Genomic DNA, 27,052 nt, shown 5'->3' with positions numbered 1-27,052 from the left:
TATTTGTGTATGAAGAACATGGAGCTGCTGTCTATTCATATCCAGGACCTTAATTGGGTCTTGTTTCTTTCCTGGAGGTAAAATAAAAGTCCTGGAGCTGAGTTCAGTGAGTTGAGTATACTGTATTACATTGTGGTAATGGTACCACACAGTCACGGAGCCAAAAAAAAAGCAAGTGAAAGTTACCATCAGGGTCTTGAAGACGGTATTAATCAGCGTTGCCTTCAGCGCTCTTCAGTCCCAACCACCTACGCTGCTGTCTAAATACAGCAGACAGTTGTTTGGGTTGATACCATTGATCTCGATGAATGACACTGTTACTGGTCATTTACCACAGTTTATTTACCATATATTATAATGTAACATCTTGTAAAAAGCACACACATGTAGATATATGAGTGCACAATCAGATAAATTGGCTGAAGAACACATTTAAAAACAAAAACCATTAAAACTACAAGATTTAAATGGATGATGAAAAGTAAATATCTGAACTCCTAGTGCACCGAGATCTGCTGTTTATTTTTCATCTCTCAGCTCGATTAAATTAATTATAATGTGATAAACGCCACAAATCATTCAGGAAATCAAAAGTCACCATGTAAATTATACTTACTGCCGGCGAGATGTGTAGGCTGTACATTTTATGTGACAATTACTGTCCGTTATTTTCTGACTTGTTTCCCTCGTCTGGGGTAATTTCATTTGGGGCGGCTCATTTCTGGAGATGAAAAACGCTACAGGGACTCGAGTTTAGAGCGAGCGAGAGACCTCTGACTGACAGCGTGATCAAAAAAAGCAGCAGAAAACCTTTTAGCTTGGCTGATCTTTCATTTGTTCTGCTACTCAATTGCTTATCATGCTGCTTCCCCGCTCTGTTTACAGCATTTTGCATTTGATTACTTCACCTGACGCAGCAGCAGAGAGGTGCCCAGATGAGGAGAAGTCGAGGAAAATATGTTTAATAAGATTAACAAATCATTAAATTATTATCCTTAATACTCCTCGGGAGGCAGAGCAGAACGTGGAAAGTCATGCTGCTGTTCTAATTGAGGACATTGAGGGTCAGGTAGGTCAGAAGCTCACTAATCAATACTGCTGCACCCCTTTATTTCCACTGAGAAATATTTTCATTTTCATTACCCTGGGTCCACGATGCTCTGCAGCAGATTAATTGTCTCCTTTGCTTCTTTACCAGTCCCACTTTCCTCCCACACAGCCTTCTTTTCCATCCGAGTGGTCCACTGATTGTGCAGCAGACGTACAGTAGAGTAATTTGGACACAGAGCCTCACAGTGTCCCCAGCTCACTGGTAGAGGGAGTGGGTCTGGGGGCAAGGCAGCACAGGCTCGGAGGGGAGGGCAGCCATTGGGCCCGGGTGGTACTTGGCTGGCCTCGGACCTCCCGGCGCCTGAGTCGGGGGCTCCATGCCCATGTCGAGGTGCAGCGACAGGTGGGCATGGCAGTAATCCAGAACCGACTGCTCACACCTGTACAACGTCAGAGCGCTCAGCTGCCGCGGTATCTGGACAGGAAACACACAGCACAAACAGGGAGAGGAGAGAAGAAGAGTAAGCCTCCTAAATCAGCCAAAAAATCCTCCGTTTCAACATTTGATCCGCTCTCAGAATATTTGGAATTGGCTTAATTTACTTCATGCAGTCGTGCCACAGCGCCATCATTAATGCAGCCTTGGCCGCTGATACAGTGCGCGCCCCAAGACCTGAAATCTGTGATGCTCAAACACCCACTTTCAGCTGGAGTGATTTATATGCAAGATGAAAGCCTTAAGCAAGAGTGCACACATATTTTCTGCCCTCTTTTAAATGGAGTCAAGGCTCCATTTAGAAGAGAGTGCTTATTACATTACAAGCACTTTGCTGATTCAAAGACCCCTCTTAGTTTTACGTGCTAGTGCGGTCTGAATTATGTCAATTAAATGGAATAAATCTGCATCCCGGTCTTTGTGATATTGATATTAATGTCCTAATGACTATTAATGCCTTCACACAAAATATGGATGCACTCATGCATCAAATGCACAAAGCAGCATAACACAGTGCACATAAACATTCATACGTGTTACATGCAGCAGCTGAATGCAAATTCATCTCGTCATGGAGAATTACTCTGCATTTTTCCATTACCTTTAAAGGGACAGTTCACCCCCAAATCAAAAAAAATTTTTTTTCCTAATACCTGTAGTTCTGTTGATACGTCTAGATAGTTTTGGTGTGAGCAAGGAGACTAAAAAGATAAAAGACAAAAAATTAAACTAACTAAAAGTTGCAGTAAGTTTGAAATTTTGAATTTTCTCAACTTTCAGCTCAAAGTGCCAAAAAAGACAATTCAACAGAAATATCTTTTTCAAAAAAAATCATGAGCTGGTTACTCCAGATAATCCACACACTTTGCTGTGAGCCGCTTCCTGCTGGAACTAGGGTTGTTCTGGTACTGATACCCAGTGTCGGAAACTGCCTCAGATACAGCCTAAAATCTGGGATCAGGTTTGAGTGAATGTACAAGTCTTTGCACCGATCTGATACCACGTTATTCATCCCAAGACAGGAGCCTGCTATTTCCCACTTATGCCAATTTACAGCGAGTGGAGGAGAGAAATGTCAGCCTTACCTCGGCATCAGAAGGTAAATCCCTGTCCTGTTTAGCTGTTAACTGTTTTAAAGCCCTGAAAGAAGTGTAGCTTAAAACAGTGTCTCCAAGTCACATTGTATTAAGCAAGAGTGAATATAATTGAATGAATAAAATTTGTTTATTCAACTTGAGCGAAGAATGCTTGTGTATCAAGGGACTTCGTGTTGTGTGGGGAGGACCGGGGAGCCAGGTGCCAAGCCGGAGCTTCTGGAGGACTGAATAACCCGAGTCGCTTTGCATTCTGCTCTGATCTGATGTACTTTACTTCACGAAGCATCGACATACAGAGATGAGAGGGGGAAAAAGATAGACTGGAGGGAAATAACAGACAGAACCGGAGTCTCCTGAGTGCAGAGTTCAGTCAGAGGCTGAACTGAACACAAACACACACCCTTACTGCCAGCAGGAGGTGAAAATTCACTTCATTTTCTGTGCGAACACACATGTACACACAAGTACAGAACATTGGGAAATTGTAATACCGAACTGTTTCTGATTTTAAAAAAAGTCTCAAAAACTATCTACATTTTGATATGACATGCAACACCCAGATGTCCAGAGCTTTTGAGTTGTCTTTCATTTGTGACTGTGAACTGGATTGGACTGAACCATCTTGGGATTATGGGGAAAAAAACACAGACTCTTTACCGAGTGGATTGATCTCTGAGTCGGGTCAGTCAGTCGATATGCAAAGTCCAGGTATCAGCATTGCTATTGGTCCTGGAACTACTCTAGTAGGAACTATTTTCATTCTACTGAACTACACGCGCCAACTGTATCACCATGCACAAGGAATTGTGCATCTACTCATGGACAAGAGGCTCGTGCTTGTGACAGTGTGGGATGTCAACATTAATGATGTCCTCCTCGGTTGAGCTGTAACCTTTTGTGAGTGAGTAGATGCACACTTCCTTCTGTGCAGTGAAATGTTTGGCAGGTCTAGTTTGGTAAAAAGAAAAGATTACTGGCAGCTGCTAGTGGATGTGGGCCAATGGCTTACGGTTCCATCAGAGTTAGCCACCACCAACTTGAGACCTGATATGATCCTATGGTCCAACTCATGTACACGTGGTGTACTTTGTGGAGCTCACAGTCCCTTGAGAGGATGCTGTGCAGGAAGCCTTTAAGAGAAAGAAAGTGCAAAGATATGCTGAGCAGCAGGAGGTTGTTGTGGCTTTGTGGCAACATCAGCTGTGAAACTGTTGAGGGACCTAAGGATCAGTGGAAAAGCCCTACACCAGGGACTGAAGGACATGTCAGAGGTCTCCCAAACAGACCAACCAGACAAATGCAGAGAAGGATGACTCTGGGACGCCAGGACACACCGTTAAGCGTACTGGAGACATTGTGTGCTGAAATGTCGATAAAAGTAGAAGCCAACTTGGTAACCCAATGTCGAGTCTGCCAAGACTTTCTGAGCAACAGAATAGCATAAATAAGTGCTTAAACCTTCTATCGGCACAAAGAGTGTGGGAGATTCAGAAGTGGCACTCTCTCTGCATTATTTTGAGTAACCAGGCCAGGCCAATCTGGAAATTATTAAATTATTTCTGTTTTTCAAATTTATTTATTTTTGGTGCTTTGAGCACCACAAGCTGAGTGTCATCTAGTTCCATTATATGGGAGAGAAGGCAGACTTCTCTATGTCTGATATCTCCAAAACTCTGCAACTCCAGTCATTCTCATTCCCAAGTCATCAAATACCAACGTTTTGTCATGCCTGACGAGCATAATGAGTGAGAAGTCCACACATGGTGGACGTAGATGGATGGATGGCTCAAACAAACAGGACTTTCACCCAGGAGACTGGGGTTCATATCCCATGTGACACCAAAATATTACTAAACGTTTTAAGGATGAAACGTCAAGTGAAGTGCGTCATGTCACTTTCATCTTGCAACTTGCTTCGTGTACTTCACGTAATGTGATGCATGTAATGCAATGTACTTATTTTAACCCAAAACATGATCTATTCTAAGTAGCTACTCTTGACTAAACTGCTAGCATTTCACAGCAGTAACCACGTTTTTAAAAGGCTTTCAGACAGTGTCTCAGACAGTGATTGCTGCTGAAGGGTACCTTGTGCAAATGAGCTTCAGTATTTGACGAGCTGGGATGAGAATGTGTTGGATTATCTTGAGTAACTCGGTCATTAGTTTTGAAAAGAGGCATTGCCGTTCATGTATTTTGCCATTTAGTTCCATTATATTGGAGAGAAGGCAGACATCTCTCAGCTATTTTTCATTCTTTAACTCAGAATAATGAATGAACACACTGTTGCAACTAATATTGTTGAACTATTTGTGCCAGTTCTCCTGTGAACGCCACCACAGGCTGCAGTGTTCAAAGTGTCTGCTTGATCACAGATCACCGTGATATGAGTTTGTGTGCAGAACATCTCTTGTAAAATATGTTGTTGTTGTCTCAGATTATTTTATTGGATCACAAAAGGATTTACTTAAAGCTGATTTGATGCAGAAATGTTATTTCTCTGTATCTGGTTAGGTCAGGTTTCAGCACTGTCACCATTCAGACCCTTTAAATTAAAAAATCACAGCTTTCAAAAGGTTATGTTTTCCTATCCGGAAACGATCTGGTTCCGTTTGCTCTCCGCTTTAATAGGAAGATTAGTTGAAAACACTCTATTGTCAGATTCAGCAGCTGAACTTTGCACACTACTTCAGAGGACTTAATAAAAAATTCATGAACAACAATGCTCCGAATGCAAAATGAGCCACATCAGGGGGGTCTGGCTCTGGGAGTTCTCTGTACAAATTGTCAGGGGGAAAGGCTACATGGTGGACTTGTTTTCTCCAATTATTGCAATAGTAAAAAGTCAAACATGTAAGTGGTGGAGTCAATATAGATTTGGTTGGTTGGCTGGTTGAACCAACAGCCCTCTCTCTCTCTCTCTCTCTCTCTCTCTCTCTGTACAGCAGTAGCTGGCAGCGCTTGCAACCTTTGTTTCTTCAGCATCTCCTCTGTTTAACTTCCACACTGCCAGTTTATCCCGGCTACAATCCAAAAGTGCCATAAAATAAACTGATCCACAGTAACTGAGACAATAAAAGGCTTTTTTAACCTCACTGATACACACCTGTAAATACATCAATAAATACATACACCTTTTACAAAGGTATACTTATATTATTACAGTATAAAGGTCTCATCACTATAAACTGTATGAATAGCTCTTCAGTAACACTTTATTTGCAGAGGTGAGCGTACGACTGTCATTACATGGTCATAGCCACGTCATGACACATGTCATAGTCATCTTAATGAATGTTTATGACTGTCATTAAGTGTCATTTAATCAATTATATCATTTTCAATACAAAGTTGACTTTGTTAGTTATATCCTTGTTATGACAACTTGACATCAATCAAGCCAAGACGTTATTGGCTTTATTAATGCCAGCTTGTCATAACAAAGACATTACTGTCTTACTGTCTTACTGTTTGATTAATGTCAAATTGCCATAATAACGACATTGTTTTCTTGGTTAATATCAAGATGTCATAACAAAAACATTATTAACTGGCTTAATGTAAAGTTGTCACAACAAAGACATATCAAAAAATGTCAAATTTTCACTCGAAAAGACATGGTGTTGACTGAATGATACAACAGTCATATACATTCATAAAGACTCATGTCATGACAATGGTTATGACAGTGAAATGACAGTCTTATGCACACCCCTTCAAGTGTTACCAGTTCTTCTTAAGTGCTCTTAAACAGTTATGAGTCACTGTTTTGGACAAAAATACCTTTTTTTGAAGGATTGGTGTCATTCAAAACAGTCAGAGAAGAATGTAAATAGTTGAGAACTTCAGCGTGAAGCTTTGAGAGTGACGGCCTGTTTGTTGTTTCAGGTTATTTCTGCTGTGCTTCAAACATAAAGTATATCCTCCTGCTTACCATCGCCATGCAGACTGATTTAAAGCTTCTCAAAGAACCTGACACAAGCGGCTCCTCATTTTTTATCATTATGTTCAGGCAAAATGCATCAATGTCAAGGATTTTGTCTCTGTGTGCAATTTACTGCTTGAAATTTGAGACTCAAAGAAGTAAAAAGTACTTTATGTACAGTATGTCATACACATTAACCATAACATTTACCAATGATGTGGCAGAGGTTCCAGAGTGTGTCAGTGTCAAACTCATTTCTCTGCTCACCCAGGAGGTACAGAGTGATGCAACGTGTGCAGCAAGGCCTCGGATTGGACTTCGTGCTGTAACGTCGTGACATCTCTCGGCAAGAAATGTAGGCATTTCCAATAATGCATACATTTCATTTCCAAAAAAGCATGTATGCAAATTCTTTCGGTTCAACATAGATTTTTATGCTGCCAATCAAAAAGGACATACATATATTTATAGATGTATACGCATACACTCACACTGTCGCCCCCAGCAAGTGTGGAGAGTTAGTTAAAAACAACCACACTGCATCACAGCCTCTTTCTGGTTTTTATTGCCTCCTCCTCAGACACTTTAGTCCTTTGCTGCCTTTTGCAGCACTTTGCTTGAACTGTCACCTACATAAAGTGCACTCTCAGTCTGCAGTTCACTAAGTTACACTGACATTTTTATTCACATGGAGCCGCTTACCATGAAATAAATTCTAATTTCTGTTTCATGGGGCCTTTAATTTTTAGTAACCCCCCTCTCCTCAGTATTTTTTCATTGACAGCCAACGGTGGAATATCTGCAAGTTTTCTCTCTTAAATGTCGTAAAGTAGAACTGAAACTCACACAGTTTCTTTCACACACTGCAACCAACCTGACCAGATGAGAACGGGTGAACTTAGCCACAGGAGGTCGGAGGTGGGTGTGTCAGAAGAATTGAAATGGAATAATGAGGAGTAACATCATGTGTTACTGAAGATGAGTTACAGATTCTGAAAGCAGGAATTATAGCCTACATAAGTGATTTGATAAAAATGTTTTCACAAATTCATATCATGACATCGCTGGGTTAGCAAGAATTGTCATTTACACAAAGATAGTAACAAAAATGTCTGCGGGAAACTAATTCAGCTAAAAACTTTACAGTAATAAAGTCTAGTTTGTATTATAATATTATTATGTTTTATATCAACACAAAAAAGACCCAGATATCAATACTAAAAATCATCAAGAACTCAAGAACCCAAATATCAACCCCTAAAAATTGTCAAGAACTTTACTGCCCCCTTCCACATTTTGGCAACAAAATGAGCTCAGAAATTCACTAAAATCAAAGAAAACAGTCTTTGAAATGAACGGGAGGATTCCCTGATCCCTGGTGAGGTTTGGTCTCCTCATCTAAGCTATAATGTCTGAACCATGTTGGTTCACTCGCCTGTTAACGCCACGTCATCCGAAGCCAGATGCCCCCGTCTCTTCTGAACTCATGCTGGCACCGCTGGTTGTGTGCTGCGTGTGTGAAAGGCCGGTTCACGTGAGAAAACGGCTTATGACTACTAAAGCCGCACGTCACAGATACAAGTCATGATATGGATTCATCACAGTGGGTGTTCTCCAGACATGAAAGAGTTAAAGACGGAAACTGAACTTGGATGTCTTTAACACTCGTTTATAAAGGGTTTCAGTAGTGGGTTGTGTGAAGTGGTGGAAACTGGGATCACACTTACAGTATGAATCATCCTAATGACATTTATTGATTATCCTCTGGTTTACTGTATATATTGGCTCGCTCTCCTATATATTTTATAAGACTAAGCAGACCAGTGAGACCATGAAAGACGAAATACAAGCCTCAGAGTAATCTACAGGGGAGTGTACAGTATGAATGTGAGCGTTTTGCTGCTGTGCAGGTGAATGACGGTGTGTTTCTTTTGTTAGAGCCGTCTGTGTCGGCACCCTGCTGCTCTGCCATATTGGTTTCAATCAAAGGAATTATATTTTTTCCCACGCAGAGGTTAAGTCAGTCCCTCCAGGTAGCTGCAATGTTGCAATCATAACAGTTCATGCAAATTCAACCAATCCTCGAGAATTCTGCACAACCTGCAATTTTGTCCAATCACCACAACCTGTTCTGCAAATCTGACCAATAATTGTAGCTTCCTAAGTTCCACCAATCATAGCAGTTCCCCAAGGCTGAGTGTAACTTTATATTTTATAATTTTGTGCTGTTTTGCCTCAGTTTGAGCTCCAAAAAGATTTTGCTTCTTTGTGAAACACGCCTCAGGTGCATGAAGTAAAGCATATTTTGTTAGTGTTTGTAATCCTGAGCCTTTCTGTAAGGTTACTTACAACACTCAGAACAAAGTGTTGTTTTATTCTCACCTCAACAAACTGACTTTGATTTTGAATTACTCAAAACAAAACAAAACAACAACAAAAAAACACTGCAACATGCATCACAATTTTTTTTTTAATAAAAGCCATGAAATCAGGCATTTTAGGCCACAACAATCCCCTGAAAAAAAGCCTGTGAAACCCTGGAGGAACTGAAAGTCTGTCATGGCAGTGCGGTGAGTAAACGCTGGCATGCTAACTATTGTGTGTTTTCTTTCAATCTAAACTAACCCTTAAAAACACCAAAGTCACCCAATAATCTGCAACTTCCATGTTCTTTGAGGTAAAATTACTGTTTCTGCCAATAGACTGTACCTGTATCATCTTTTGTTAGATTTTATCCATTTGTACTTGTACAAGTACAAATTGCAACGCTCAAAAGGGTTCGTAAACTCACTTCCTTGACAAAGCAAGTGGAAAAACAAATTAAACTATCAAACTATTGCAATAATTGATTGATTATTAAAGCAAATTTTCCTGCAAAAATGTCAGGAAATGCTGAAATATGGAGATTTTATGCTTTTCTTTGTTAATGATCGTATTCTGAATATCTCCAGGTTTTAGACCGACAAAACAAAACACTTGAAGACATCACCTTGGACTTTGAGAAAGTGATATTGACATTTTTACTATTTTCCTGAAATTTTATAGATGTTGCAGCTCCAAATTAAGCATGATGATTAAGTTTAGTCTTTGTTCTTATTTAATAATTGCTAATTGATAAAACAACTTGGACAGGGGAAAAAAAAAATTGACATTGGGCGAGTAGATTTGCCTGACCGAGCAAATGAGAAAAAACCATTAACGCTGAACCCTGTATTGTGTTATTTTTAATCATCTGGATGCCTACCTACATCAGACGAAGGGACTGCTGATGAAAACCAGCCTTCAGCTAACTCAGGGGTATTTGTTTGAATGTTGATTAATACACACTGCCCCTTTTCAAATCAAAATAAAATTTAATTTAATTAAAAAGTTATTAGAAAACACCTGTCCTGTAACCAAAAGGTCATATTTTTAATTCCTACATCATCATAATGTCTTTCAATTTGCTGATTTTTTTTTTCTGAACAGCTTTTCTAAGCCAGTGTCGGTCTCACTGGATAAGAACATCCACTAATTACTAAAATACAAAATGCAAAATGTCAAAACAAAGTCAATTAACTTAATGTCAGCTCTCCTCATAAGTGTGATGAAGTCTCGATGCAGTTAGGAGTCATTAAATCGGAATAAATGTTTCGTGTTTTGGCAGAACTCCTCGCAGGTCAACAAAACACTGTACTGCATATTAAACATTCACACTGAGCAGCCTTCTCTCCGTCAGAGAGATAAAGTTTAAATATCTGCATCTCTGAAGCAGCAAACAAAGGCAGGATCAGCTTCATGTCTTAGCACAGAAGAAAAGAATAAAAGGCTTTTTGGCCAAGCGAGCGGAGTGAGCATTCAGGTTTAATCAGGAATATTGGGGAAACGCTGGCTGTTATGGTTGGAGCTCTCAGAGAGGTGAGTCATTGGCTAGCACAGCTTGGACCGCTGCCAGCAGAGCTGCTTAGGGCTGAACGCCGCATACATACAGGCGGATTTCGCCTGAGGCACGATCACCATCTTTCCTCAACTTTAATGGCTCAGGAAGTCCTTTCCAATCTGAGTCGTGCTCTCCACAAGCGGATAAATATAAAATGAATTCAAATCTCTTGATTACAATAGCTATCTAAGAATAGCCTTGTTTCCTCTTGACAAGTGTAAGTCGTTATTCAGTGAGTCACTGGCTACCGGCCAAGCTAATAAAGCAGCATCTGGCATCAGCCCCATCTCGTCTTCACTTTATGTTAACTGTTTAAACTGCTGCTCAACAATTTATCCTGAAGTGGATTAAAACAGAGGAGAACACAAACGCTGCACCTGTGGAGACCCTACACCTCAGTCAGGGCTGCAAAGTTTGTGCATTTTCCTTAAAGACGCAACACAGTATGTAGCAGCTGCGTGTACACTAATGAGTAAAGCAATCCAAATAGCAAGTTTGAGCATTAGACTGTACATTAAATAGGCTGACATCCTTTTTAATATACGATCACTGGTTGAAACAGGTTGTTTATTAGTATATCATTATTTGTTAGCAGTGAAATAACTATTAACTAAATTTTTATTAACTATCGATTTACCATTATTTAATGATGCTTATTATAAAGTGTTATTCATCCTTCATTGTTCAATGAATAATAGTCACATTTTTAAATATAAAATATATTACATTCATTCGCACAATGTATAACTCTTAATAAATAAATAAATCCTCCTTCTGCCAGTCAAGTACATGTCACTCGTTAAAAGTAAAAACTGGCTCTCTGTAATCAAATGATACATGAAAGGTTCTCCAGTATATTTTTCATCTTTTACAGGGTTCTTGGCTCAAAAAAAATGGAGAACCTCTGCTGTGCTGTAGGTTTATATTGTGTAACATATTTATACCTGAGGTTAAGACAATCCATTTCAATTTCATGATACAGTTTGTGTTTCTGTTTTGCATCTTCCTCTCAGCTGAGTGACTCATTGTTTATCACTGCAAACCTCCAGAGTTTAAACTGTTAAGAAATTATCTTCTCAGTCGGGCTGGGAATTGTTTTAGGCTTCAAGTGGCAACAGCTATTAGTATAAACAACAAAGATCTCTTTTTTTATTTCTTAAGTATTTCATTTAATCTCAGTTCAGTTGTTTGGGTGTTGATAACACAAAAAAAGTGCTAAAAAATGAAAAAGTGATTGTTAGACACGACAAAATGATAAAATATAAATGACAAAAACGTGGGGGAGTTGGTGTAAAAAATAAATTATAGCAGGGCTGATGCAGAGACAGAAACCGGAGTGTGGTTTTCATACACTGTTGAGTCTCCCCTCAGCAAAACATAAGCGCTGAAATCCTCACCCCAGGCAATATGACAAATTATTCAGTTCTAGTGGCCATTTCTGTCCTGACTGCAGTGTGGGGGACAAAGCTAAAAAATACAGCACATCTGACCACACAGAGACCAGTGCAAAATACATTCAGTGTAATAGTTCACATTTTGGAAAATATGCCCAGGCCTTTTCGCTTTCTTGCTGAGAGTTTGATGAGAAGGTAAAAACCACTCTCTTGTGTGTACAGTAAATGTGGAGCTAAACATGAAGCTATGCTCTCCAGTCGCTGCTGCTGGTGAGCTGGGTGTGCTGCTCGCCAGATTTTGTTGCCTGTGGATCAAACCAAGCAAGGCAGCTGTGAGCTTTAGCCTTGTATGTCAAAGTCAGATATACCTTATTGTTTTGACAGGGGAAAGTGGGTATATTTACTTTGGGTGTAACAATCCAATGATCTGGATCGATGCAAAGTTAAAACACTGATCCATATCACTGTCTTTAATATCCACTTTTATTTTGAAATTCCCGTGGCACGTCTATGGATGGTTTCTGCCCAAGCTTGCACATCCTTCCTGCATGTTTAAACAGTGGTAACATAAGACAGCTAACAAAAAGACAGCAAGGATGTTTACTGCCCTTCTGAGAATAAATCAGCAGTGTGGAGACATTTTGGATTTTAGAGAAAGGATGGATCAACAGTTAAAAAGCACAAACCACATACAGACAATGAACTTTAAAAAATACCAACATATTCTCATGGCAGCCCGTTGACTAGCGACGCTGCTCTGTCCTGCCCCTCTGCATCTCATACTGATGCACAAGCTACCCTTTAGTGGCTGTACGAGGTGAGACATTGTGAAACAAGTGGGCTTTTTCTAGGTTTAGGTGGAACTTTGCAAATCTCAGCTGGTTGCATGTAGCAGTTATGGTGGCATTGCAGTAGGTGCTTCACCAGCTGCTGCCTAACTGGGATCTGCACTCAACCTCTTCTTGCTGAATTTATAATTTTGTTAAATTTTCATGTTGTTGAGGAGTTGTTTAATCTGTATTTGTGGTGTCTAGTTAAAGTAAACTTAACTGGTTCTAATTATTTGCAGTTATTTATGTGCTGTGCAGCGGCTTCTTCACTGTTTGTGTTAAATGGATAAATGATATCTCATATCGAGCAGCAGACCCCTGAACTGAATTGAATCGAAACTCTAACTCTGTGATAAAAAAAATAATCAATCCTCTAACTCAAAAAAACCTCATTTGTATTTTCACAAATATCAGACTGTCCCTTTAAATGAGAAGTCGTTGCATATTAGTCAGAGGTCGATGTCCTAATATATCAGAAACATCCAGTCTTACATAAAAGTAATTCTGTGGCTAATTCAGTGTTTTATAACAAAAGGCAGAGTTGTTGAATGAAGCACTCTGCTGACCCTCTTTAAAACACTTTACTGCACATGTAGAAGAGGACAATGATATAAACTCTAGTGACACAACACACAGCAATTAATTCTAACTCCTGAGCTATTAGCTTTGGATTGCTAATAAAAACATCCACATAGGTGGTCCCCCTTTTGCACCCTCTGAATGTAGGTCAAGCTGCTGCTAAACGATTCCCAATTAGGTGATAGGCAGCTGCACCATGCCAGCATGCCTCAGACTGGCACGGGAGGCCTGAGCTCTCATTGGCATATTAACAACATCCTCCGCCTCCTAAGCTGCGCTGCTGCTCTCTGTCAGCTGGATAATTCACTCAGTGGTCAACGCTGCGGAGAGCGGAGAGCACAGACAAGCCTCTATTATCATCGCTGTCTATTAGGCTACACACTCATGCGGGCTGAATGGCATGCTAATGGCCACAAGAAGCCCATCCCTGATTGTTGCTTATGGTGGATAAATTGAAAAATGACTTCAGGGTGAGTGACACAGACATGAAGCTGCTAACAAGCAGACAGTATTTCAAGTCAATATATCTAAAATGAATTATTTTTGAGTTTTGTCATTTGTATTTTGCTGGACAGGAAAAAAAAAGATTTAGTTTGTAAATACCTCATTTTATTCTCAAATTGGACACATATTTATCCCAAGGTTTAAACTGTAGGAAAAAATGAGCCTAATCACCGTCTTTGGCTGAATGTAAGTGAATCATCAGTGAATGTCCTGTCAGGTTTCATTTGTGTTCGTCGTGACCAGCAGCTTGAGGAAAGAAGCTGCTTTGGTGTTTGGGGAGAATTTCTCCTCAAAAATGTGATCAGATACGGCAGCAACTGCTGACAGGTTGCAGTTTGTCCAGACTCATATAACATGTGAAGTGAACACTTTGAAGGAATTTAATAAAAGGTAATAAGAGTATTTTTAATCATTATATTGACATTTATGATTCCAGTGAATAGTTTCCAGTGAGAAACATGCCATGTCTTTTTACAGGAGGAGTCAGGTTGGGTATCTTTTGGGTTTTTTCTGATATTGGTGCTAAAATGATACTTTAAACATGGTACACTGTTAAGATGTATGCTCAAATTAATTATTAAGTTTGTTAAAGGAATAGTTCACCCAGAAATGAAAATGCAGTCATTATCTCCTCACCCTCATGCTGATTGAGGGTCGGGTTTAGTTTGTTAGTTCAGATACACACTGCTGGAGTTTCACAGGAAAACAGTGTTGTAGAATCTCCCAAACAATGGAACTGCATGGTGACCAGTTCTCAAACATAAAAACAACTGGAAAAAAACATAAAATGCCTCCATACTGCACATCCGGTGTACTTCAATTTTCCTGTAGTAACAACATGCCGTTTGCACACCGTCACACCACACACAGTTCAGACAGTGTGCATGTGAACGTGGCTCCAAGCTAAAGATCTACAGTGAAGATTCAGAATATACTACTACCACTACTACTACTAACTTAAAAATGTTGAGTGTTTTTCTTTTGTGTTTATTAAACTCAGAATTTTCATTAGAGAGAAATAAGGTACCTAAAATATATATATCACTATATTAAAAGTGTGCAGAACATGAAATAATGAGGTTTTATACCTAAAATGTTCTGTTAGGTTATTGCTATGAGAGGATTGAATGAAAATTCTGAGTTGAATTTACTGACAACTTTAAGTTGGCTGAATCAGTTGTTTTGATTCAACTTTAAACTCTGATATCCTCCAAACTCAAGAAAACTGTAGCTTGATTTTGACCTCTAGAGGTCACTGTAAATACGCTGCCTGTACAGTTATATGAGCTAAATGACTGTTTTTCTGGTGAGAACGTCCTGGAAGCACCAAACATGCAGCAGTGAATTCAATGGTCCAGCCTCCTTCAAATGCACGATGCAGAAAATGAGCTCATATTTTCAGTGTATGGGTGTTAATGTCAAACATAGTGAGGCTATCAACAATCTGATCACAGCAGTTTGTACAGAATATACTTACAAATTGCCTGCATTTTATTTAAATACACATTCCACAACATTTCTTTATATTTATTTAATAAAAAAAACAAACATTTGTAATTGAGCGAGTATTTCTAAATTGTAACAAAATATTTTTTTTATATATTTTTACCTGTCTCTGGTTCATTAGAGCTGCAACATCCAATCAATTATCAAATTAATCGTAAGCAGTAAGAAAAAAAAAGTCAAATCATTTTCAGCTTCTTAAATGTAAATATTTTCTGGTTTCTTTCTCTCTGACAGTAAACTGAATATCTTTGAGTTGTGGACACATCAAGACGTTTGAGGACATCATCTTAGGCTTTAGGAAACACTGATCTGTGTTTTTCACTATTTTCTGACATTTTATAGACCAGACAACTAATCAATGAATCAAGACTAATTGATAGATTAACTGACAGTGAAAATACTGGTTATTTGTGGCCCTAATGTGCAGAAAAAGCTCTTGTGCAATAAAACATATTTAATAAATCACACAACAAATATTACAGACATGAGACCATTAGCATCCTCCCTGTCAGGTTTTGAGCGATCAATCTGACCAAAAGTTGTACATTGTAATACTGCATGTGCTGAAATTCCAGAAAGATCATCTTTTGCTGACTTTAATATTCACCATGTAATTACATTTCTATTTGAAAAGCGCTTCGCATTTGTCAAAATAACCATAATCCTTCAGATGTGGGGATTTATCTCCTCCTAATGCTGCTCATCCCATTTTCTGCTCATCAATGTTGGCAACGCACGCTGAGATTTACTGTTATTTACTGGATGGACAATTTATGAGTCACTATGGAGTCTATTTTGATGTATAGAGATATAAGTAACCTGAACATGGATGCCAAGATGTATAGATGCATAGATTTATCTTTACTCAAAAGGACGCGTACAGTAAGATGTGTGCTACAGTGTTTGGTTCATTCTGCCTCACTGCCGACTGTTTTTCTCTCTCTTTACACTCCCACACACATTTCTGAGTACACACACACACACACACAAAAAAGCACGCACACACACACACACACACACACACACACACACATAGAAACACAGTATGTGCTGATGCTGCTTGTCAAAACAGTCTTTAAATGCCTCAATCCGGAAAAAAACGAAAAAATATGTCGCTTCTAAGGTCACCGTTGTTTACTTGGAACTGTGATGGTATCATAGTGTTTTATTCTTTCAGATTTATTTTAAGCTTCAGAGTTAATTTATGTAACAGACACACATAAGGTAGAGCTAAATGCTGCTTTCATTCGCTAACATCCATTGTACTGAAACCTGAATATTGCTGCCGTCCTTGATCCAATTTCAATAAATTCATGACAAGAAAAATAAATCTGCAGCGCTCCGATGGAGACCTAAAAGTAATCCAATTTGAATGCCAGATGCTCCACTGACATGCACATGATGTACAACATGTAACATACAATTTAAACTGCCAAGGATTTCTTTTAAGTGTAATACAACATGCTGGTGTTGTTTCTTTTGGGCTCTGGTTCCATGAATAGACCGACTCTGCTGTTCGGGGAAAAACACAGTATAATGATGTGTTTTTGTGGCCTTGGACTGTCCAAAAGAATATCTTCGACCATTTATCTTCCAAAGTAGTCAGACAGCCTTTTCTGACAGGAACTCAAAGTTATGTGAGCCAAATATTACTCTCTCCAAACCAACCAGACTCCACAGGCCAAATCTGTCATTTTACCTCACAGAACATATAACTTCTGTCTGTTAGTTTGCTTAAGATGAGATATGATACATATCTTCATCATTATTTATCATCATTCATTTATCATTATTGCACCAGATAATGAAGGTAAAGATCGCAAATGATATTGAACGTAATTGTCCATGATAGTAATGAAAAATAATAGTGACATGAAAGTTAATATTGCACAGTTTATTAAAGCATGACATCAAACATAACGGAAGAAATATTGCACATAATAATAATGATCATATAGCCCACGATACTGAAAAGTAATATTGCATGTGGTTTTATTGATGTTATTGTGTGACTTTGGTGAATCTAAACTACCTTTGTACAGTTTTTTTCTCATTCATTTTGGCTCAACTCTCAAATTAAAATTACATTTTTCAAAACAGTAAGTTCAGTTCTCAGAACAGTTTATTCTTCACAACAAAGTGCAATTTATCAATCAAGCAAACTGCACATGTCTTGGCTCAATTTGTACAAAATCCACTTGCACATGGTTCACTAGTCAGAACTAATGAGGTGATTCTCAGTGAAATTGTCAAACTCTTCACACCTTCTAAACATTTGCTCATCATTTGAGAAATCACATGTAAAATGATCCGTTCAGTGATCAAAACCTGTCACTTCAGTTTATCACCTCTTTGAAGTAGGACTGAGAGTTAATCTCACCAATGTCAGATCAACTGTATCAATCAATGTAAGTATCCTTTTTCTGCGTGCTGCTAATTGAAATACAGTGTATCAACAGAAAAAGAAGAAAAAACAGAGATTTGTATTTTTCCAGGGTCGACTGTCATTGTGAAAAAACGTCTAAACGTTCTGACCAGTTCAGCTCAGCGTTTTATCTTGGTGGCCCTCACCAATTTAATGAAACAAGAACTTGGTTTTGAAACATAAACGAAATGTTTTGGGTGACTCACTACCTTTGGCAAACATGCAATAGAGTTTTGATGTCCCAGGAAACTGTTGTGACAGTTCTACTTACAGTTTAGAGACAGACTGTTTCCAAAAATGACTCAGAAAAACTGAAAAACATCAAAGTCATACAATAACACAAACTAACTAACTGACTAACCGACGGTGCACCAGCAAATTTTGTTTTCTGCAAGTTAGAAGGTTTGGAGAGGGCGATACTTGGCTTATAGAACAGCGGTTTCTTGTCAGAAAAGTCTGTCTGACAGCAAAGTAAAGTGGCAGAAATATTCTAAATATAGTGTACACTCAAACTGATATTGATTTATTTTTTTTAAGCTAAAATAATCTAAAATAAGTTTTGCTGCTGACCCTGCAGCAGTACATTACGTGGCCTCTGTGTTGGTGGCTCTCTCTACTTCACTGCATTGTACTGAAGTACAAATAAATACAAGAAAAATAAATCTACATCCTTTCGGACATGATGCCAGAATCTCCACTGATGTGCACAAGGTGTACAACATGTAACATAAAAACTGCTGAGGATTTCTTTTACTACATGCTGGTGTTATTTGATTTGGGCTCTGGATCCATGAATAGACTGACTCTGCTGTTCAGGGAAAAACACAGTGTAATGATGTGTTTTTGTGGCCTTGGACTGTCCAAAAAATATCTTTGACCATTTATCTTCCAAAGAAAAACAGAAAAAATGAAAAAGATTCAGCCATGGACATGACCACAAATTTAAGTGAGGATTTAAAAAAAACCAACTGCAAGATATCAAGATGAATCTCTTCCAGCTGATTACTTATATTAAGACAATTATTTTATGTTTAATTATGCAAACAGTCCATTATGTAATTAAATATGCACTGATTTGCATACAAAACAGACTAGATAAAACCACGCTCCAAATTCTTGTTTGATTTTGGCCATAATTTTCAGAACAAAATGTGATATAAATGATGGGTTGTATGAACAAAAGACTAACAAGATGAATAATAATAATTTGAGAAATCTGCCTTTATAGATATGTAAAAAGCAGTAATCTCATCCTCAGCATCCTGTACCTTCCATCCTATATCTTTTATGTCCACTATAAATACAGAGAATTCTCCAGATGCAAACAGAGTAAAATAGGAGTAAAATAAACCCCTAATTTTGTATTTTGGATGTTTTCTTCCAGTAGTCTGAAAGAAGACATGTTATGGAAGCAAAATAGATCAAAATCTCAAAACTGATCAGTGCATGAAAAAATGTGTTTACATCTGAACGCTCTGAAATGAATCAGCTCAAAAATCTCCTGACTGATCAAACAGACTGCATCCAGTTAGAAAACACTTAAAGCTCATCCAGTCAATATATTTATAATTACAGTGGATCAGATCGAATGTTTTTATGTTGAAGAGGTCTTGTGATGATCACTTCTGTCACCCAGAGGTGGGAAGCAAAGTACAAATACTTTGTTACTGTACTGTAGTGTATTTTTTATGTTCATATTTTTCACTTTCTGGCAACTTTTTACTTTTACTCCTTACATTTGAACACAAATATCTGTACTGTCTACTCTTTTATTTTCAAAACAAGCTCATTACTTTAGTTTTAATGCATTTGGGGGTAATATTGATTTTGCATGATTGTGCACTGCCTTCCCAACATCAAGACAGAATTTATTCTAAATGGATGGAACAATAACACATACGAAATACGATTTGTTGTTGTCATCAGTGCATATCATGCACAACAGATGTAATAAGACTACAAAGACATAACCATACAATTAAACATGTATCCTCGCTTTGACAATACGGTGTATGTCGATCACTTTCATTTTGGGCAGTGCTTCCAATCAGTGAGTGCAGAAAAGATCCATAGCAACCTAATGTTAGCTTGTGGCTAGCTAACGTTGCTAACGGTTATGTACTTGCAGATGAAAATGTACCACAGACGTAAACTGCAGATTTGACACAGGAAGTGACGGTGATCCATGAAGCTCACACACATCACACTACACAGTGCAAAAGGAGAATTACAGGCCTGCAAGAGCCACAGATTTTATTTATTTTATTTTTTGTCAGGGCATTTTCTTTATTGATTGCTGTCAGAATATGAAAAGAATTTCAACAAATATACCAAAAAACTGTTTCTAAAATCCATGCCCTGCCCTGGCTTTAAGGTTTAAAACTTCTTCCAGCGTGCATTTGTGGAGGTTTAAATTTGTTTGGGATCATTTTTGTTGATTGACAGGAGTTCCAACACACTTATTGCCTTTCAGGGCCACAGATGGATGGCGCCTATCCCAGCATGCACTGGAAGGAAAGCAACCTGTCCTAAAGCCATATATAAAGACAATATATCACATGTAAGGCATTTTTTTGGACTTATTTTTGACTTTCTCACCACAACAAAGGTGGTTTGTCAAGAGAGTCAGTCAGTTCCACTGAAAAAAAGTCTTGAAGGAATTCAGAGCGCCTGTTTCGAGCTATTTCATTCTCTAATGGATGTGTGGAGTTTATCAGCCCGTCTGTGTCCAGATGAGATACTGAGCTAATGTTGCAAATCACAGATAATTTAGAGCTGTAGGTTCAAAGAAGATATGAAAGACTAGGCTGACAGACGTGTGTTTAATGGATATGGTAATGATACAATCACCTAGGTTCAGACTGAATGCTCATTGATTGTGCGGATGGCTGCTTCAGAAACGTTTGGCATTATTTTGTTTGATAGGAAGATTTTTGCAGACACAGAGTCTGGAGCTGGAAAAGTCTTGTGTGAATGTGCTGTTTTGCAGGTACTCCCAGGCATCAGAGATATGCTAATGTACCCACGGCTTATTTAAATAGTCCAATTAAGTGACTGTTAGTAACAAGTCTGCAGAGCTCAGTCATAACTAAACATTATGTGAAAAGGATAAGTGAAAGTTTGGGGTTAATTTGGGGATTACAGTTAAATTTAAACACAGGGAGAAGATAGAGGTTGAGGTTTAGGATTAAAAAAATGGAGTTGGGATAAACCTGAACTCAGCTTTGGGGCTTCATAATCCTCCTGCCGGCTTTTTCTTTCTGTTTCTTTCCACTCTTCTCTCCAGTCTGTGTTTGTTATTGTTGGTGAGAAACAACAACATGAAGCAGTCAAGCTAACAAGCTATCTGCTAATTAAGGAAAACTCTCTGACAAATACCTGAACTGTGCATAAGGCAGGTAATTAGTCATGTGCAAACTGTTCCTCACTTACGTTTCCTCTCCAGCACTATATTTAGAAAACGTCTGCATTTGTGTAAATAACTCCAGACATTTTTTTTTACATATGCCAGAAATCAGTCTGTGATTGAAGGATCCTTATCGAGCCTGGTTTGGGTTTATAATTTGTGGGCAACTTTGTCAGTGATGGGTGCCAGAAAAATCCAAATTTGGGTAATTAGGAGCAGCTTTGAGGTGAGAGATGTGGAAGCAGCGGCAGCTGTGGTTGAGTTTGAACGTAGATTTCTGTCAATCAACAAACATAAGTCACCTTCAACCTACACACAGAAGAAATTAAACCTGCATTAAATGTTTTTTTTTCTCAACACGTTCTCGTACCTTAATGACAGAATGACATGACATTAAACATGTGGTTAATGTTGGTTTAGGAAAAGCTTGTGGTTTGGGTTAAAACAAGTCTGATTCTTAGGTCAGGTGATGGAAAATAAAATGGAAATAAAGTTTTGTGACTGTGAAGAGAAGACAGACCATCTAACAGCAAAGTAAAGTAGCAAAAATGTTCTGAATGTAGTGAAAGCTCAGTCTGATAGTGATTTAGGTCAGATGAAATCACTGTTTGTGTTAAAGGAGTGATATAACAGCTTCAGCAGAGACATTTTGTTGCACCCACATAGCAACTGACATGGATTTTTTATGATTGGTTTGTGGACTTAATTGCGTAATAAATCTCTGAGCAGAAACGCCCAATTCAAACCCAAAACAATATTATAACATCTGATATATTAAAATATTTCAACACTGGATTAAATCTGATTTCTAAAACTTTTATATGCTTACTATCATGTACATAAGACCCCAGTATAACAGGATTAGAGGACTGTAGTAGATCTGGGCTTTAAAGAGGCTATTTTGCAGAGATATGAATACAGATGTGACTTGAGATTTTTTTCTTGCCCTTGATGTGCCTTGGGAACAAAAAGTTTGAAACCTCTGGGCTAGACGATGTCATTTAAGCTACTATGACTTCTATCAGCAGCAGCTCCGCTCTTACTTTTTTTTTTTTTTTTTTTTACAAAATACCATCATATAGTGTATACCCTGGTGAAATGTCAGGAAGGTATGAAAAAAGATAGCACCAAAGCCTCGCTGACAGATGTTATAAACCTCTGTGGAACTGAGGGGAACAGTGGAGTCAGGTTCTCTGTGGGTTCATCACTACAAACTACACCTCAAACAGCTATTTCATCCATTGTTAATACAGAAGAAAGGGCAGATCAGACACAAATTATTAATCAAAATGGAAATTTTTTATACTGTGTGTCCTAAAACATGTCTGGAGGATATGTAGTGAAAAAAAACAGATTTTCTGGAGCATGAAAGCATTGAGTTAATCCAGCAATGCAGCCATCTGAGAGCTCCGAATGAAGCAACATGAGAACCAGTTTGGCTACTGATGTATAACTGAACAGTGTTTCTGAAGGATTTCCATTACTGTTATCACTGTCACGTCTGTTTCTGATACCTTACTGACCTCTTCTAATAACTGCATTCATTTATCAGTGCTACAGCGGTCAAGCTAAAGAAAAAAAAATGCAGCAGTGGGAAAAAGAATCTATATGTTGTGTTTGAGAGGAGTTGAAGGATTAAGTTTATTTGCTGTGCTGAAACGTCTCATGTAAATGTCACAGTGTAGGACCCAGGATGCTGCCGTGCCACTGCTCCATCCACCGTAGTGCAGGCTTTTCACTCCTGTCCAGTTTCCATGGTGATAACTCTAAAGAATGGGCTGTATGTCTAACTCTTAATGCTGTGGGAGATTGTGTGTGTGTCTCTGTGTGCCACATTATATTTTATATGCTCTGTCATTATGTGAATACCCACTCTGATATTAAATCTTTAAGGATATTGTGCAGAAAACACAGAAACAGACACACATATTTATCTATCCTGCTCTAGTTTTGATCTCTTCTTGTGATTGGTTGAATGTCTCTACGAGGAAACAATTGATTACACAAACTGTTCAAGACAATAACTGCAGGGTAAACAATCAGATTTGGTTTATCCGTGTTCTGTTTGTCGACTTCCTTCAGACGAGGCCTAGAGGACAGCCATCTGTTTCAGCGCCACAGTCTCAAACCGCCTCTGAACTTCAACAGACTTGTCCAATATTGATGTGGCTGAAAATGTGAGGCGACAAGAGATGAACTGCAGCCAGCTGTTGGCCTCCCGTGATATTTCCACAGAGGAGCGATGTGCACGAGGAGGATTGGGCTGATATTAAGGGCCAGGACCCGGCGAAGATTCATCTGCAGTGATGAGATGTGAATATTGCAGAAGGATAATATACAGCTCAAGTGAAATGGCGTGAGGCCAGAGCTGAGATACAATAGCCGCTGCATGGAACCATACATTATGTTGTCAGTCCTCTTCCTGCCAAACAAAAAGACTGATGTTGACCCACTTTAAGTTGTCTCAAACTGTCATCTGCATGGAACCGATCTGCAAAATTTATGGTTTTTGTTTAATTTGGTGTCACTGGTGCTTTTTTCCCACAGACCTGGAACAGCAGGACACTGTGACCAGGCTGTCCGTGTTTGCGTGCACTCGCAGCCTTTTAGCGGTGGATAACTACTTCGCTATTGTTCTACCAAACTGTCTTCACCTGCTCAGCATCCAAGGTATGCAATGGACTAAAAAGAATTTCATTATAATGAGTTTTGAGTGTCTTTCAGCATCAGTGACACATGCTTTCTGCAGTTTTGTTCAATTCCTGCTTCTGGTCTTGCCGTCTTAAAGCATTCAGCGATGCTGTGATGGTCAAAGCAAAGCAAAACCATGCAACTGCAGGAAGAAAGATCTCTCTATATACATTGTGTTTCAGAGGAGATGGCAGATTAAAAATACTGTAAAGCAACAACAAATGTGTGTTCTGAGGTTGTCACACCACAGAAAGATGTATTTAACCACACAGACAAAACTGAATGATAAAAAAGTCACTAAGAACATCAGATTAGGTGTCAGAGAGTTGCTGAAGGTACACTCATAATGGTGGTGACGGTCGTGGGGCTTGTGCAGCGTTGGAGGACCACGGCTCCGGCACATGACCGTGACATGACGCAGAAATCGTGAACCACAGTTTAGTGGACTACATAGTTCTTAGTGTGTTCACATGTTTTCAGCAAGAAAAACTCCCTTTTCCACTTACATGGACCTTAAGTTTGTAAGTTTACACATTTCACATGTCACAGCATCAAGACCCAGGTCCCATGGGGAGGAAAGTGAGATTTCCATGTATTTTTTTAACTACACAGCAGGTGGTGCTATATAAATACTGTGAAATTATGTTAACGCTCAATCCATGCTAACAAATGAGGACGGCCAATTTCATAATGTGTGCCTTTAAATGAGTCGTCAGGGCTTCTGTAATGTCACAACTATCCATCACCACCCTCAGCCACGGATGAGAGCAGCAAAGGGTCTGTAGAGGAGTCTGTAAAAGCAGGCAGTCAGTCAGTATGTGTGTCTGTGACAAACATCACAGGTTAGTTAATGATGTGACTGAGTAAATGACATGTGAGCAGATTGTGTCTGTAGATCAAAGTGAATCAAAAGAGAGTTTTAATGATGGTGGAGCTTTTTTTCTTCTTTACTGTAAAAATCTGTTCCTACCATTTGAGAATGGAGTTTGGTTTAACAGCACAAAAACAGTAAAATAAAGTGTCTTAACCACATAAAAAAATGACAGATGTCTGAAATACATCACTCACAGATTCTATAAGGTAGTTCTATATGTCAGGTTCATCCACTTTAATGGAGGCAGACAGAAAGGACCCCTATTCTTCACTTTTTTTCCCCATGTAATGATGCAGATCATTGATTGGCAAAGACATGACTTAACTGTGACATGACTGTTCAGAGGATTTGAGCTCCTAGTAGCTGAAGAAATGTATGGTTTTCTTATTTCATGCAAATAAACTGGCAAAGACCTCAGACTTCATATTTATGGCCAGTCACATCTGATTATTTGTTTATACCCCAAAAGGGGTGGGGACATGACGCAGGAGCGAAGTACCCTGCTTTCACCTCTGCCCTCAGCACTGTTTATCCAGACCCACCATTCAACCTTTTCTGTTGTTTTTGTTTTAATTTTATTAACAACACAACACTGAGCGGTTATTCCACTACTGAGCTACCAAGCTACAACACTGCACAATCGTTGGATGTCCACCCATTATCCATTATCATAACCGCTTATCCTGGATGGGTCACAAGGGGCTGGAGATTATCCCAGCTGACATTTGGCGCCAGGCAGAATACACCCTGGATAGGTTGCCAGTTCATCAGAGGGCTGACACATCGAGACAAACAACCACTCACGCTCACATTCACACCTATCTGCAATTTAGAGTCACAGATGAACCTGCGTGTCTGTGGAAGGAAACTGGAGAACACCCATGCACACATGGAGAGAGCATGCAGTCTCCACACAGAAAGGTCCCAGCCTCAGCTACAAGCTCCACAGCTAATAGAGGAAGCCACTATATCAAATGTTCTGCTCTTCTCTCTGATGTCCTCTGGATGCTCTGCCTCAACTCTCAATAATTTAACATTAGAGTTTCTGAAGGACAGATAGCTTTACTTGTTGCTTAAATAGCCACTAAATACTGCTAACTGTACTGCAATTAGCTAGTGGCTTAGCTAGTTAGCTGTGTTAGCTGTGCAGCTACCTATCCTATTAGATGTCTCTGCCCACACTGGGAGCCTGAAGTACCGGCAGTCTAGAGCTGCTGTACTTACTTGTACTTGTACTTGTACTTGTACTTGTACTTAGGACCAATAATCCCCTGGTGCTCCACTGAATCTTTGCTAAACGAAATCAGTTGTTTATGAGCCGTGCCTACCGCAACAAGTGCACATGCAAACACTAGTACACACACACACACAAAGGTACACACATGTACACAGTACTACAGATAACTTGGATTTTATAGGTCAGACTTTTACAATACTATTTCTTATGCAGAAGAACAAAAAAGTCAATAAACTAGACAAGTTTCAGTCAGTGTTGTTCTGATAGCAACAACTGAAATGCCTCTAATACAGCCTAAAATACTGGATCAAGTGCCAGCAAGTATGCAAGTCTTTGCACTGATCTTATATCACATATTTTTTGCGCCAAAATGGAAGACTGCTACTTTCAGACACCAGATTTATCAAATCCGATCCAGACCGTACAACAATGATAGCAATCACATCACATCCATACAGGGTTGGGTGTATTAGGTGTACGAAGTTGTTCAAGAACTAAACTAAATATATATTTTTGAACACACTGTTATCAGATCTGTACTCATATGCAAAGGTCAGGTATCAGAATCTAAAATTCACTATCTTTATATGACTTTACATGTTTGTTTGAGGCTACAGGGATTTAGGGCTATAAAGCTCATAAAAGTTCAGACCAGAGTTTTAAGATGGTAAATAAAATTATAAAGACGATTATTACGCGACATTTATTTGATGCTTGGTCCAGAAACATTGTGAGTCTGTGTAGCAGACACACATAACAATGTTAAAATTGCTGCAATATTATGAACATTATAACCCTCCACAGGGCTGAAGGACCATATTACTGACAAAAGCACTATGACAAAGCTATATTATTATTTCTCCTTACCTTGGACTATCAAAAGTTAGAAAATACGTGCTAGTCAAGCACCAACTAAAGTCATAAAACAAAGAAACTGCAACAAGTAAGCACAGTGGAGAATCTGTAAACACCCCCCACAGACTCATCTGCAGCTGAACTGGCTGCACTGCCTGTATTTCTGTCACCGTACTGTTAATGTGACCTGAACGCTGCTGCTGCTCTCTGTGCCTTATAAGCTCTCCACTTACCACCAGCAGCAATCACCTGAAAGGCTTTTAC

At 39.0% G+C, this 27,052-nt stretch overlaps 1 protein-coding gene across 1 annotated transcript in view; it reads right to left on the bottom strand.

Moving 5' to 3' along the window:
- Window positions 1-321: 321 nt before the first annotated feature.
- Window positions 322-27,052, bottom strand: part of LOC146319789 (leucine-rich repeat transmembrane neuronal protein 4) — an 83,206-nt gene continuing 56,475 nt past the window's right edge. Inside the window, exon 3 of the mRNA XM_084727837.1 lies at window positions 322-1,525. The gene's annotated coding sequence lies outside the window, so the exon portion shown is untranslated. The remainder of the gene's footprint in view (window positions 1,526-27,052) is intronic.

Source organism: Lutjanus erythropterus, chromosome 10 (genome assembly GCF_056507025.1).
Source record: "Lutjanus erythropterus isolate fLutEry1 chromosome 10, fLutEry1.hap2, whole genome shotgun sequence".
Taxonomy (NCBI): Eukaryota; Metazoa; Chordata; class Actinopteri; order Lutjaniformes; family Lutjanidae; genus Lutjanus; species Lutjanus erythropterus.
The sequence above is the reverse complement of the archived record's forward strand: the minus strand, read 5'-3'. Positions and strand labels throughout refer to the sequence as shown.